A 15,499-nucleotide genomic window follows, 5' to 3' on the forward strand; every position below is an offset into this window, starting at 1 on the left:
TGTCCAAAATGGTGAAACCGGACCAGCACTGAAGAGGTTCAGAGATGACCTTAAAAAGTCATTAATAGGAGACTGTATAATAATAATTATTTATTGTTATTGTTGTTTTTGTTGTTCCACTTAATATCACTGTCTTTGGTTTTATAGCATCATTAGAAGCATCCTGTCTAATCCTGTTTTTGTGTGTGTGTGTGTGTGTGTGTGTGTGCGCGCGCGCGTGTGTGTGTGTGTGTGTGTGTGTGTGTGCACCCTTTTCCAGACCTTTTGATCACAGAGGTAGACAGAGATGCACCTGCAGCACCAACAAAAGTAGACACAGAATTATCGGATAGTGACTCAGCGCCGCCCCCAAAACAACGTCTTCTTTCACGCTACAAGGCATTTAGGTTGCAACGCAGCACAAGCCAGGACTCGAGCACTGATGCACAAATAAGCAAGTACCTAGACAGCATAAATGAATGTGACTGTGATGCACTCACCTTTTGGTCAAAAAACAAAGAGTGTTTGCCTCCTCTGCCTTAGTAGAGGAGACATTCTAATGAGACCCCACCGCGCACGGCTAGGCTATAAGATGTTGCGATCTTTAGTTTTCTTGAAGTGCAATCAATCACTGTTTTAAAATGTGAACTCATTTCTCTCCCTCCTCTCTGAAAATATGCTGTTTGTTCATTATATATTTGTTCATAAGATATCTGTTATTTGTTCATAATGTCTGTGTTCTATTTTTCCTGCCCTACTGAACAACAGGCTTGATTTCATTGGCAGTGTGTTGTAATCTCATGCCACTGAAGACATCAAGATGTCAGAATCTTTTAAGCACTTGTTCTTATTCTTATTAATGCACAATTTGTATTGGTATGTAATATTTGTAATTTGCATCTGATTCATGTGAGGTGTGCACATGTCTTTATATTGTTTGATTACAGAATTTTACTTAAAATGGTGTTGTTTGACTAAATAACATCTGCATATCACTTTGTGTTGACAGGCCGAATCCATTTTAGGGAAGTTGATATCATACAGTGTAATTTGGCTAGTACTACTACAATAGGACAAGATGCAATTTCAAGTTTACAATCTTCAGTTTGATGTTACAATTTTATCTATATATAGAGTATAACTGAAACCAGTTACATATTTCCCATTCTTTAGACAGTTGTTGGAGGTGATTGCTGTTTTGTCAGATGACTTTGGGGTTAGTCAGTACCATCATGTCAGCCCTCAACAGCACACAAAAGTTAGTCTTTTTTGTCTCGGTCTTGGTCTCGCCTCGACTTGGTCTCGGTCTTGGTCTCGTCTCGACTTGGTCTTGTCTTGGTCTTGTCTTGGTCTCGATACCCTCTGGTCTTGGTCTTGTCTTGGTCTCGGTTTAGGCAGTCTTGACTACAAGTCTATTAGAAACTTTATGACCAGCTCATCATTGTGGACACATTTTTCGCACGAACATAATGCATTCGCTGTGTTTTCACATTACACAACAAGTTAAGATTGAACACAGGTTGTGCAACAAGCTCAGTTTTTAATGTGTTAATTCTACTTTGCTGACACAGAGCTGAAGTTTGATATACAGTGGCCAGGTAGTCATTCCTGTCATACTTCTCTGAGGTCCACCACCTGGTGAATGTGCACGTAGCACACTGCAATGTAAAGTGTCTATAGTGAGGTTACAACAGATTGGAAGGAACAAAGACATTCACATGGACCCTGATGAAAATTGCATCACTAGCATCACCCAAGCAGACTCAAATAGACCCTAGTGGACTTGTTGATGTAGAAAGTAATAATCTGGAGCCTGACCCCTGGTGTTTGTGTTTGACATTATGTCTCTGATGCAGCTCCATCCTTCATGTGGTTTAAACTCACACCTGGCTGGTTAGGGAAAGCAGAGAATTTAGTCTGAAAGGTGTCTCTTTTAATTTGAAAATCTGTGTGCCATTCCCGTGTCTGACTTTCTACGTATCTTAACCTGCTTCGTGCAGTTTTATCTGTCAAAAGTATACCAGGTGCTATTTTAAAAGATGCAGATTGGAGAGCAGTTTCCAGGATGTCTCTCAAATGCGTGCCTGGTAGATTATAGGCAGTGTGTATAGCGGACGTGATATCAGTTCCAGTGGCTAAAACGTAACACAGATGTACTCTGTGTACTCCTGTGTTTAGTTGGAGATGTCTTTAAGGAAATGTGAAGCCTTACTGCATGTTTTTTTTTAATCTTCCTGTTAACAATCATGAACCTTCTACTCTTGTGACTAATGAGTAAAATAGTAACTGACTGAAATCTGTACAGTTTCAAAGAGGATAACAGACTTCACTGTGAGATCCATAACTGTGAGCGTATTGTATTAAATATTAAAAAAAGAAGAAAAAAGAAAAACCCTGAGTTAAAAAAATGGGTGGAGCCAAGAGGTGGTTAATGCCAACACAGAGTACAATCTGGCAACCCTTTTGAAGCTCAATCAGGGAACGGACGTACATATGGATAGATCTGAAGAAATCTGGAGTAGTACAATAAGTAATTTTCTTTCTTTCTTTTTTCACACTGACTCATTTCACTAACTAACGATCAATGACTTTAGCTTATACGTGTAAACGAGTCCTCGCCGAGTACTTCTACATCAACATAAGTAAACAGGATTTTTAAAAAAAAAGACTTATCAGTTTTATTGATTTGCTACACTGGAAAACAAAATAGTACTACTGACACAAAATTTTCAAACCCAATAGCCTCAGTAAAAGTTGAGGCCCTGTGGTATGTAGTATATTTTTTTTGTTTCAAAGTAGAGAAAACAACCAGTCTGTGGGGTTAAATTCAGTCATCTTATTTTGTTAAAAATATCAATGGAGCCCTTAAAGTCAGTTTAATCCAAACAGTTTTACACGTTTTAACTCATACTGTGTGTGCACGTTGGACAGATGTTAACTAAAAAATCTGAGCGAGCAGGTGTCAGTAAACATCGGTGTCTTGTGTGTTCATCTCTCAAGAAGTGAGACATCTTCATGCACTAACACAAGCACACACACACACACACACACACACACACACACACACACACACACACACACACACACACACACACACACACACACACTATTTAGCAGGTTGACACCTTAACCCAGTTGGTGCACATACACACACAATCTCACACACACATTTGGCACATTTAGCACCTTGTCAAAAAACCCTGGTGGCCCAGAAGAAATCACAAACAGATTGAAGATGGCAGGACATGAGGAGGAGGAGGAGGCAGTGGAAATGATATGAAGCGGGAGGAAGACACACCTGTTATTAGCTTTTCTCCATACGGTGGTTCAGATGGAAGCTAGGACAGGCGGGACAATGAGAAGTATGACGGGGGGACAGAAGGAGATCCTGGGAGAGAAAATAAGAGATTGTCAGGCATTAATAATGGATGGCAGATCCTTAGGGACCATGTTCAGACATTAATAATGAATAAGACTCAGCTGGAGGGGGCAAGGAAACGCCTCAGCAGAATTTACCTGAGGTAAGACGAACGACATGAAGTAGATATATAACATTTGATCATGAATTCTAAACTTTCCGGATTTCAGTTGTTATAGGGTGACAACCATTTTTATTCTTTTTCTTTAATCTCATTATTTACAGTACTGCGCAAAAGTCTTAAACCACCAATCACTATTTAGTCAAATGGGAATTAAGTGCATAAGTTTGTTAAATCAACTTACTTCTTACGCCACCTAACCTAGGATTCATTCAAGTATAAAAAGCCACCTAATTTAAGCAGTGTTGTGTCTACACATAACAGACAACTTTTAAATTGTATCTTTAGACACTTTGTTACTAGCAACCTGTCAAAAAATAATACTTTCTGTAGTATATCTAAAATTCCAACGATGACGCCATTTGACAGAGATACAAAAATATTTTGCACCAACAAGATGAGTTCCAAATTTTAAATTCCTCCTGCTTTTTTGCCACACTTTTTCTTGCTTATTTTCTCCATCTTTTACTTATTATTAGAGTGTTAGTTTGTTTTAATAACGTTATTACATAATTTACTTAGGGATTAACAAAGTATTCTGATTCTGTTAGCTGAAAAATTAAAAGCTGAAAACTGAAAGACATATCTCAGCGTGGTGTGCAGTGTGTCCTTAAAAGATTTGAGGAAATTGGACAAGTGGAGGACAAAAGAAGAAATTGTAGAGCTAAAAAAGTGAAGTCCTGAAGAAATAGGAAAAAAAAGAGTAAAGACCTGACATAGGACCTCAGATATTTGAAATGTTTTTGTTCAAACTGTTATCATTATTTACGGTTAAGGTCAGGAGAGAGGAACAGCAGTGAATATCACAGTAAAACACAGTCATGCATTTTACCCTGTGGTGCTTACTCAAAATTGATGGAATTATGAACCCAGAAAAGTACCATCAAACTTTGATCCAACATCTGGAAAGTATCTGACTGGCAACAGCTTCATTTTATTAGCATGAGAATGATCCAAAAAAGATACTTCCAGTGTAATAAAAGCACACAGTCATGGATTGGCCTCCCCAGAGCCCGGACCTCAACATTATTGAAGCAGTGTGGGATCATGCTGACAGAGAACAGAACAAAAGGCAGAAACATCCAAAGTAGAGCTTTGAATGTCCTTCAATAAGCCTGAAGAACTATTCCTGAAGACTACTTAAAGAAATGAGAAAGAGAGTTAGCTGCGTTCAGACTATGATGAAGAATAAAGGAAGTCAGACAAAATATTGATATTCAAAATTGTTACAATCACACATTTTTTCATTGTGCATTTGCATGTTCACTGCACCTTTTTCTTATTTTCCTAGTAAAATATAAAGAAATGAGTGGTGGCTCAAGATATTTCTGTGTGTCTTTAAAAATACTTTTTACAAAGTAATGTCCCTTAAAATAGCTGTAGAACATGTAAATTGAAAAAAAAAAGTGAAAAAAAAAAATCATCCTTTTAATCAGAAAGATGCTTAAAATAATCAAGCAGCAAAACATTTCCCTGAAAGAGGCCAGCGGTGGAGTTACAACATCACCAGTGAGAGCGGTTGTATGACATGTTCAAAATCAGAAAACTCAAAAATGTGTGCATGAGAGGATACGAGCACACTATCGCTAACAAAGGGCCTGACATGTATAAACACATGAACACACAGCTGCTTAACAACACCAATGTCAGATAACCCCCCAAAAATCCAGATGTTTTCACACAAACACACCATTTTTTATTTTTATGTGCACATTAAAACCCACGAGGTTTGGTGGTGTGCCAGAAGGTTGGTGTCACTGAGAAAGACCACCACGTACATTCATTGCTGCATTGTCTCTACCTCTGTATTTCACATCTTCTCATCTTTTTTGCACACACACACTCGCTTCCTCTTTATGCATGTCCTCACACACACACTGGCAAATGAGCAGCACACTCAAACTAAATGGGTGGCCTGATGGTGAATCACTGTCATTTAGCAACAAAGACCTCAGCTTGTTGTCCCTTCATCCCTCTCTCCCCTCATCTGCCTTTTTTTCTTTCTGCGTCTCTTTCTCTCTCTCTTTTTGGCCAGTATGTGTGTGTAATTGTTATTGCATGGAAAGCAAAACACAACTGTATACACAGATTAACACACAAACACATGTATTCAACTTGCACGTCTACCGTCACACATGCATACATGCATGAAACACACACACACACCGTACGGGTGTATAATTACAGAGAGTGAAGCAGCACTAAGGAATAATTACAGAGGCTGGTTGCTGTTGTTGTTGTTGATTCCAACAAATAAACCAGTACACAAACAAGATGGAGGGGTGAGAAGCAGGTCAAGCCATTTTTGTGATACAGCACCATCTCACTCATATCCATGTGTTTTAGTTTCATTTTGGTTTGTCTTTATCTGAACAAATGAAAGTACGCAGACACCTAAATGTTGCACCCAAGACTTATATTTATATAGAGCAAAATCACAAAAAAGTTGCCTCAAGGTCCTTTGTATTGTAAGTTAAAGGCTATACGATAATTCAGAAATAACCAGAACAATAAGATGACGCTCTTTGAGCAAACACTTTGGTGACAGTGGGAAGGAAAAACTCCCTTTTAATAGACAGAAACCTCTGGCAGAACCAGGCTCAGGGAGGGTTGGGCATCTGTTGAGACTGGTTAGTGGTGAGGGGAGGAAGGCAGGACAAAAGAAGATGGGGAATATATGTGTTGGCAACACATTCTCGCTCCAGGATGGTCAGGACCCCTACTTGTTGCTTTTTTATGCATTTGATGCCCGTTTACTATTGGTTTCTGCCATCTAGGCTACTGCTACACAACGCCTGTTAGTCGGCAGAGAAAGATGACCTGCCAATTAAATACTTTGCAACTTTCACACTTTGACTTCTGTTTATTTTTGCCTTTTTCTTTTCTAGTTAGGTTTTGGAACCAAAGCTTTCTTTTACAGGAAGATTGTACTTTGACTAAAATCACACATTTTCAAAAATGGCAGGCAGTCTTCCAGGCAGTCAAAGGTGACCTCCTCCAGTGTGCAACAATCCTGTCCACCATTTCCTTGAGTTAACATGATCATGCATGCCACAAGAATAATCACCAAAGTATATTTCCTCCAGTCTCAAGGCCATGCTACACACAAGATTTGTTCCCACTGAGTGATAAGAGCATTAGTGGGAGGAGACCTGGCTCAGTCTGCACTCCAGTTCAAACTAAGAACTGTGGTATATGGGTTCGTTTGCTTCGTGCATGGTGTATGGTCACAATTATTCTAGGTGAGATGCATGGCAGTAACCTGTGATGTCAACATTACAAGAGCACTCAGAAAGTGCAACTCTCCCCAAAAGGCAAGGGCCAAAATCTTAGGATACCATATTGAAAAGCTCTGTCCGTGCCCTTTCGTGTGATACATTACTTGATATGGTTTCTGTTTTTTTCAAGGTTATCTATGAATTGGGTGCTAACAAGGTCACATGCTTCACCAACCTATGTACTTATGTCCCCCCAAGGTCCCGCATATAAAACATTGTGCATAATATAACGTTTTTGCTGAATTTGACATTTGGTGTGACCTTGACTCAATTTTCACCAAAGTTAAATGAGCTGGAGCTGTTTTTGGTATTTACCATCACACAAAATTAGAAAATGATAATTGTGGATGCCAGACTGCTAACTAACAGACACACAAACAAACCAACAGAACCAGTTACTTCCTTTCTTCAGGGGGAGAACAAGGGATTTCAAGTGGACTCATAATATACCACCCGACATAGCAAGATCACCCTGAATCTAACTGGATTGTAAGGTCTCAGAGGTAACGCAGATGGCAGAAGTGAGGATGCAAGGCAGGCCTACTCGCAAAGCTAAGGAAACAGCCACACACAAACCCCCGCTACCCCTGCAAGCATTTTCCTCACCAACAGCATTTTGTTTATTTTGTCCACAAAATAAGCAAACTGGAGCTACAAATTGCTAGAATGTTACTATGTTTGTGACTGCTGTGAGATAATTATAAAGGAGACCTGGATACAGCCACTCATCCTGGATGCTACAGAACAGCTGGCCGACCGCTCCACCCACTGTTACGACAGGAACAGAGACTCCAGCAAGCGCAGAGGAGGGGGCCTTGTACATAATGAGGGATGCACTAATGGTAAGATCATTCTCAACCACCGCTCTTCTCACTTGGAATTAATGTCTGTCATGTGTAGACCCTTCTAGCTGTCTAGAGAGCTCACAGTGGTAACCATAACTGCTGTATATATATGTCGCACCTGATGCTAACATTAACACATCTCTTTCCCATTTGTACAAAACTATAAGCAGAAAACAGCAAGCTCACCAAGAGGGAGTGCACATCACTGTTTGGTATTTTAATCAAGCTTGCCTAAAAACTGTGCTTCCCAAATTTCAATAACATGTACAATGTCCCACCAGAAAGAAGAACACACTGGACCACATCTATTCCAACGTAAGGCATACAAAGCCTACAGAGCCCATACCACTTCCACAGTTATAAGGATGGGTCAGAGTTGGTCTAAGGGTTCAGTTTCCCAGCTAAGGGTTGCTTTGCACACACAAAGCTGATTGATGGTGAATACGAAAAAAAGCTGCAGGACTTAATGGTGTACTTGGCAAGACATTAAAAGCTTGTGCTGACAGGCTATCAGGGGTTTGAACCATGATTTTCAATCTTTCCCTGACTTGAGCTACCATCCTATCTTGTCTCAAGTCAACCGGTATAATTATAACAGCCTAAACAACTACCTAACTTTGACCCATATGTCCATATCTCCATTGCCTTCCACTTAGAATACCCAGGGAACTATGTCACAATGCTCTTTGTTGATTACACTCCCTCCTTCATCATAATCATCCCATATAATGGATGACAAGCTATCTGACTGTCTCTGCTTGGATTAAAGACTTTCTTACCAACTGTTCACAAATTTACAGTTGCTGAGTCCTTTGCTGCACCACTTTACCAACACATTTCTTAAATTTGCTAAATGCTCTACTGCAGCTGGGGTCACATCTGTTTGCAAAGAGTCAGTGTACAGAGACGAGATACAGAAGGTGTCTGTGTGGTGCTCACCAGTGAAACCAAGGCGATGGTCAAAGACTACAGAAGTCTCGTGAATGATCTATTGGGGTCTGCCAACTTTACAGCAGTAGTTAAAAATCCTCATCAGAGACCACATCTCAAGTCTGGTGTTAGTGGCCTCCATCATTGAGAGTCTACAGATGTGCTGCATCACAGTGTGGTAAGCTGGAAAACTGTGCAGAGGGCTATCAACCATCAGCTGCCAACTGCCCTCGCTCAAGGACATCTCCAGCTTTCAGTGCCTCAGCAGGGCAAAGAAAATAACCAAAGCCCCTTTCCACCCTGGACAGCACTTCCTCAACCTCGTACCCTGTGGCAGGTGGTGCAGGTGCCTAAAGAGCCACACGTTTCTTCCCCCGGCTCATCAGAAATCTCAAACGCTGCAAATAAAAGAATGTAATACTTCTTCTGCAGTGAACACGGTCCCCTGAAAGCCCAGTCATGTCTTAAATATGCAAATGTGTGTCTCCTCTTCATACTCTTATTTTTTTTATATTATTTATATATTATTATATAGTTTTAATGTGCAATGACAATAAACACTTCATTCCAGTCACTAGGTGGGATCAAACAACCCTTCCCAGCTCTTACATTATCTGCTTTAGGATTCCCCTTAATCAGTGGATACAGACTTGTCAAAACCATAAAAATGGCTACAGATAAGGGATGTCCACATGTTACTGGTCTCATACTGTATATTGTTCTGTCTCTAATTAACCTCTCATTCAACTGGACTTTTACTCTTATTTTTTAAGGGCTTAATATCTCTTTTCATTCCCTGCATGGTATCAAATGTTTTCCGTCTACCACTCCAATATTTTCCCATCTTCCCCACATATACACACAAATACCCCCCCCCCCCCACACACACACACACACACACACACACATACCCTTATACACACATACTCATACTCAAACACACCGTGCCCAGCTCAGTCACCTGCACTGAAGGTAAATGGAGTGTGAGGTTTTACTGGCGCCATGATTGCGGGGTTTGGCTCGGGAGGAAATAAGTGTTTCGTTTGTTTATGTACTATCAGACAGCAGGTGGCGGAGTCAGCACACCACCTCCCGACCTGTAGCGAGGGAGAGAGGTGGACAGAGGTGGAAGCAGGGATGGTGAGTCGAGGGTGGGACTCACAAAACTTAAGTCTAAACATCACTGTGACAAGAAGGAAAATACCCACCGGAAACATGGTGGAAAACTGACCCCACAATCCACGACACACTGTCGCAGAATTTCAACAAAAAGGGAATGTGAAGATAAGTGCGTGTCCATCTGGCAAGGAAAGCATGCGTGTGTGTCTGTGTGTGCACTATTCGTGAATGCGTGTGAATCAGTAGGGGAGGTGCGAGGTTGTGAGGGTGAGGGTTATCCCACTGTGTCACAGAGAAAGAGTAAAACAGGGAGGGAGGGAGATCTCTTGCATGTGGAAAAAATAGGGAGATGAAAAATGGACGATAGATGAGTGCCGTGCGAGGTGGCTTTGTTCTACTGAAGGGCTGGGTTCACCGGCAGATGAAGAGCTAACTCTTACCGGGAAATCACAGCTTGGCACAAACCTCTGTCTTTCATTTTTTTTGTGCTCTTTATTTCTGTTCCTATCTCTCAGTTTTCTTTTACTTTCTGGTCTCTTTGCTAACCACTTTTAATTTTTCTTGCCCTGTCTACGTGTATTAATTTAAACTCATCTTCTCGGCATTGCTATTCTTTCTGCCCTCATCCCAGTCAAACTCCATCGGCTTATTTGTTCTCATTTTAATCTTGATCTGTGCACATCCGAGTCGACCTATCTTGCCTATGATCTACACCATTTTTTTCTACTCAGAAACCAGACTTTTAAACTTGTTCATTCAAAGGTAGCCTCTATCGATCCCTCCACTCTTTTCTCCTGCCTAATCTGTACTTCCAATTCTTGCTAGAACCATTAAAGTGTCCACAGAGTCTCATTTATGGATGTACCAATTCATTTTTGCCTCTCTTTGTACAGATTCTGATACCTAAACTCACAGTATCTGGTAACACACAGTACCAGTCCAGTAGGTGAGGCAAATATTATGCACCAATATCATGGTCTGACAGGACATATTTCACATTAGAAAAATCACACGGCACACCACCAAACAAAAATGTCACAAAAAGCATATTGATATTTTTCCCTGTCCACCAGGTGTAGCAGAATTGGCTCGGGTTGTCCCCAGTATACCTTTTTTGCTTTCTTCTGACCACTACACATGCTGGGGCCTTCATCTGGGTCAGAATTTTCTCCAGGACCAAGGTCAGACTGACTACTTTTCCTTTTCAAATATTTATCTATTACTATTACTCGCTGCGTCATCTCGCAGCATGAGTATTATGTAATTTCTTCTTCATCTTCTTCTGTTTTACTGGCAGTTGGCAACCCATTTAATTAGAGCAGGTAGTTGTACTGCCTTCTAGTGGAAGAGAATGTAATTGTTCTGTCCGTTACTCACGCCGATTGCTTAAAGCACTAATCAGGTGGAACCAGATAATCTTTCACGGCACACCTGATCATTTCTCTGCACAGTGGTTGGGGAACACTGGTCTAAACATCACATGGGAAAATTTTGTTTCACATCCGTGATTTCTCACTCTTATGTCATACAGAAAAAACAAATTCGATTTAAGTAATTTGGCTGTAAGAAACCTTTGGTTAATGACGCAAATCCATATACTACATTAGGATGTAAGCATGACTTGATATTCACAGACTTTACTAGAAAAGTTATTCATTGGCATTAAACCTGATAACAAGTTAAGTAAAGCATTAAATACTGAAAGCAGCTCTTGAAAATGTGCTTTAAACTCAATGCAACATATTCTTCTCTATGTTGGGACCTCTTTCTGAAACACCAAAATCCAAAGAAAGACTCCCCAACTCAGGAAGCTAAACATCTGCGCAGCACTTACCGTTATTCTGAGAAACCACAGCACTGAGAATTAAAGCTGCCCAGGTACACATTTAAACAGCAGGGGATCAATAAGTAAAGAAAATATACCAGGTGTCTTGACAGTGGGAAGAAACCATCTAGAAACCTTCACACATGAACAGTAAAAACCAAAGAAAACACAAAAAACAATAAAAATAAATTATTTGATTTTGAATACATGTTTGTTGTAGCTTGAATGTTCTCCAGTCATGAGTAGACGCGGTTCCTATTTAATAATTTTAGAAAGACAAAACTCATTGTCTAGATGAAATTTCTCTGATTAAAGTGAAATTAATGTAGAGATTAATAAATTCAAATATCCTTGTACTAAATAAAAAAAATTCATGGGAACCTGCAACAAATCCCTCTGATCAGATTAATATAATTCCACATGCTAAATGAGGCTGGAATTAAAAGTAATGTGGAAAACATAACTCTGTAAATTGGTCGCAATGTTTCCTAAATGAAGCAACTATCAGTGTCATCAGCGCTGCCATTAATCACTGTCAAAGTAGCTACTATATTATGATAGATAGATAGATAGATAGATATGCAGTGAGATTTGCAGTAAATTAAAAAGGCCAACATAAAAAAATAAATTTAAAAAGCTGGAGTCACCGCGTTGGTAATGATGTGACCATCAGTCACGATCTTAAAAGAATTCCTTCTAGACACGTTTACTTCAGCTACACTGAGCTTTACCATTTAACTATAGTGCTAATTCAGCTTATGTGTGTTACAGTTTCATGAGTGCCCATGCTGCTGCGTTTAATAAGCTAAGAACCCCATTACTGGCCGTGTTTTTACCCCAAACTTCTCTGGGTAAATGAGAGAGCGCCGGGCTGCTTCGGATGAGCCCGAGGCCTTTCCTTGTATGCTCGGTAAAAGGGGCGGGAGGTAAACCTATGTTATTCAATTTCAATTAAAGTAGAGAAGAAGAGGAAGTTTTAATTGATTGCCGCCATGCCAAAGCTCGCTCTCTCGCTCTTCCTGTATGTGTGTGTGTGTGTGTATGAGAGAGAGAGCCATGCTGACTATAGACACACACACACACAGATGTCCTACTTTTATCCTTGCTTGATTATACTCAGCTTGCTTCCTGTTTATGCTGGGGAACCAAGCGTGACATTTCAGATTACCACTGCATTTTATTTATTATAATTATATAATTGTACATGAAATGCAAGAAAAAAAATGTAATTAGTTATGTCTGCTTCGTGTTTTCTCTTGCCCCCCTCCCCACCCACATCTGCTAAATGACTGAAAAACGGCTCCGAACAGCGATGTGCACGAGATAAAAGAAACGCTGAGAGGTTAATTCATTTTTATCTGTTGTGATTTTTTATTAAATAAAAAGAAAAAAAGTCAACAAACTCAACCCAACTGTTTGTTTAAGCCTCTGTCCCTGTCCAGAGCTTATTCTAATGTGCCAAGGGCTATCATTATAATACCCCATGCAAATATGGCCATGGTATTACATCGAGTGTAGTTTGATCCCCAAAGTGATGGCGACTCAAAACATCCTGAAAGTCTGCCTGCCTGTTACATTGTTTGCAAAATGACACGGGTCAATAGGCAGATCTGAAACAGGGTAAAAAAGGAAGAGAGAAAACTGCTTTTACTAAGTTTGTTTTTGCTCTTTTTTTGTCTTTTTTATCCTTTGTTTGTTTGCATTATTTGTGCTGGGATTTTTCTATTCTGCACCTCTTCGTCCCTCATCGTGCTTTTTTGGCTGAGCTACAAGGTGTTAATGAAAGCGTTTCAGGCAAACATGTTGATTTTTGTTTCCATGGGGATCCAGAAGGCCTCACAATGTCACAGAGGCTTCGGCCAACAGACTGGCGAAAAGCACTGCTGTCTCTTTTTTTTTCACCCCTCTTTTATTCGCTGTTTCTTCTTCTCCACTCTCCATTTTCTTTTCTTCTTTTTTTTAATGAATTCTTTCTGTTGGTTTAACTCTTCAGCCTCCCCCTCTGTGTCTCTGCCTTTACCGTTTGTTTTCGCTTATTCGTCTTTTTAAAGCATCTCTGTTTCTCTTTTTCGCTGCCACTTTTTCCTCTCACTCTTTTTTCCTCTTCCTGACCCTCTCTACTCCGCTTACCCCCTTTCTTCTTTTGTTGTCATTTATGTGTGAAGAGCACTGATAAATGAAGACAAACACAGCAGTGTCTGTGTGTGTGTGGGTGTGTGTCTGAGAGACGGACGCCAACTCTCTGATAGCATTGTTAGCCTCTCCACCTCTCCTCACTCCACTGCACATCCAGCTACAGGCTTTCTTCCCCCCTCCTCTCCATCCATCCAGGCCCCGAGCCAAGAAGGCAGCTTTGGGGGCCAAGTCAGGCCAGGATGGAGGCTTCATTGTGGGGCTGCAGAGGGCGTTGGTGCTGGAGGATGAGGACCGGGGATCCAGGCCAAGTCCCAGACCCAAGACCCTGATCTGGCTTGCCAGTCAACCCACTAAAGGACCTTCGTGGCTGGGCACAACATCAGGACAAGAGGGGAGGAGCTGGAGGCTGGAGGTCTCAGCAGCGGTAATGGCGGTGGCTAGATTAAGACCTTCTCTTAGAATCGGCACAATGGAGAAGGTCTACAGCGAAGCTCTGTGCAGACACACACACATGCACACATACACAGCGCCTCTATTCAGCTTCGTCCATGTTGCTCATCAGAGGCAGAAAAGCATGAATAAATACATGAGCAGCATAGAGGCTCCATAGGTCTGATAAAAAGAAAGAACACACATGAATTACTGGGACTGAAAGAAAGAATGGTAAATTGAAAAGAGGAACAGATGAATAATTTCGATGGTTTTGTACTACAGTAATTGTAGAAAAAAAACGAGGGGTAAGGAGGAGGATGAATTATGAAAATCCTCAGTTCCCCTGAGCTCACAAAATGGAATAATTAGGAAAAGTTAGGAAAGAGCCAGTTTGAAAATTAATTGCAACAACAAACTTTCTGAGCTGTGGTGGAAGTTATATCAGGGTTACTGCAGCACACGCACACACAACACTGGCTGCTGATGGTTGTGCTCTTCAATCGCAACATGCAGCTATTCTTTAAAAATCGTACTAGATGGTCCCCCTGCGCTACTTATGACAACTGTAATCATTTTAACACAGACTGGTTCTGTTGCAAGTGTTATCAAATCGGTTTCTAATTCATTATAGCAGATAATGCAGTGTTATTTGTGCTGCAGTTCTTTCTAAACATCTGCTACAACCAGCACAGCTAATATAATTAACAGCACAACCACTAGCTTCTGTATCACTAAGCATGAGAGTATGTATATGAATATGTCATGCATAAGCAGAAAACTTTAGTCTCCACACCGGCTTCCTGAAGACATCAAGGTTCTGTTTGGTTTCTGTCTTTCTGGATGTTTCCTAATTTAGCCCACTGTCCACCCGCCTGTGGTACTTAATGTAAGGTACACTGTAAACATGAAAAGGTTAGAATTTAATTTAGTAGCTTAATATGCAAAATAATTGAAATTGATCAATAATAATATGAAGTAACTCAAATAGAAAGAAATGTATGATAAACTATTTGAGTCAGTAGGACTGCTTTTTATCATCACTTAATTTATGTAAGCATTGAGGTTTACAGTGTGTAAATCATATCGATTTGATATGGACTTTAAAAGTTAATACTTTAAAAGTAATGCTTTACATATTAGGTCTGTTACTTCATCCTTTTTGCGCATGTATTTACAGCAACACAAGCTTTGTGTTTGTTCGCTGCTTGAGGTTGTCAGCCTTTATGTTCCTATATAGTTCTACCTTATATTTTATCCATCACTCATCTGTTTGTTAAAGCTATGTATAACATACAGGGTTTATCTAAGAAAATCGTCTGCTATGCTTTTAATGCTGCCGCCGTTCACCAGGAACAATCCAAACACTTTTAGGAAAACCGGATACGTGAGTTTCACGATGCTTCCGGTTGGTAGCAT

This window comes from Simochromis diagramma, unplaced genomic scaffold (assembly GCF_900408965.1).
Source record: "Simochromis diagramma unplaced genomic scaffold, fSimDia1.1 OVJJ01000411.1, whole genome shotgun sequence".
Lineage (NCBI taxonomy): Eukaryota > Metazoa > Chordata > Actinopteri > Cichliformes > Cichlidae > Simochromis > Simochromis diagramma.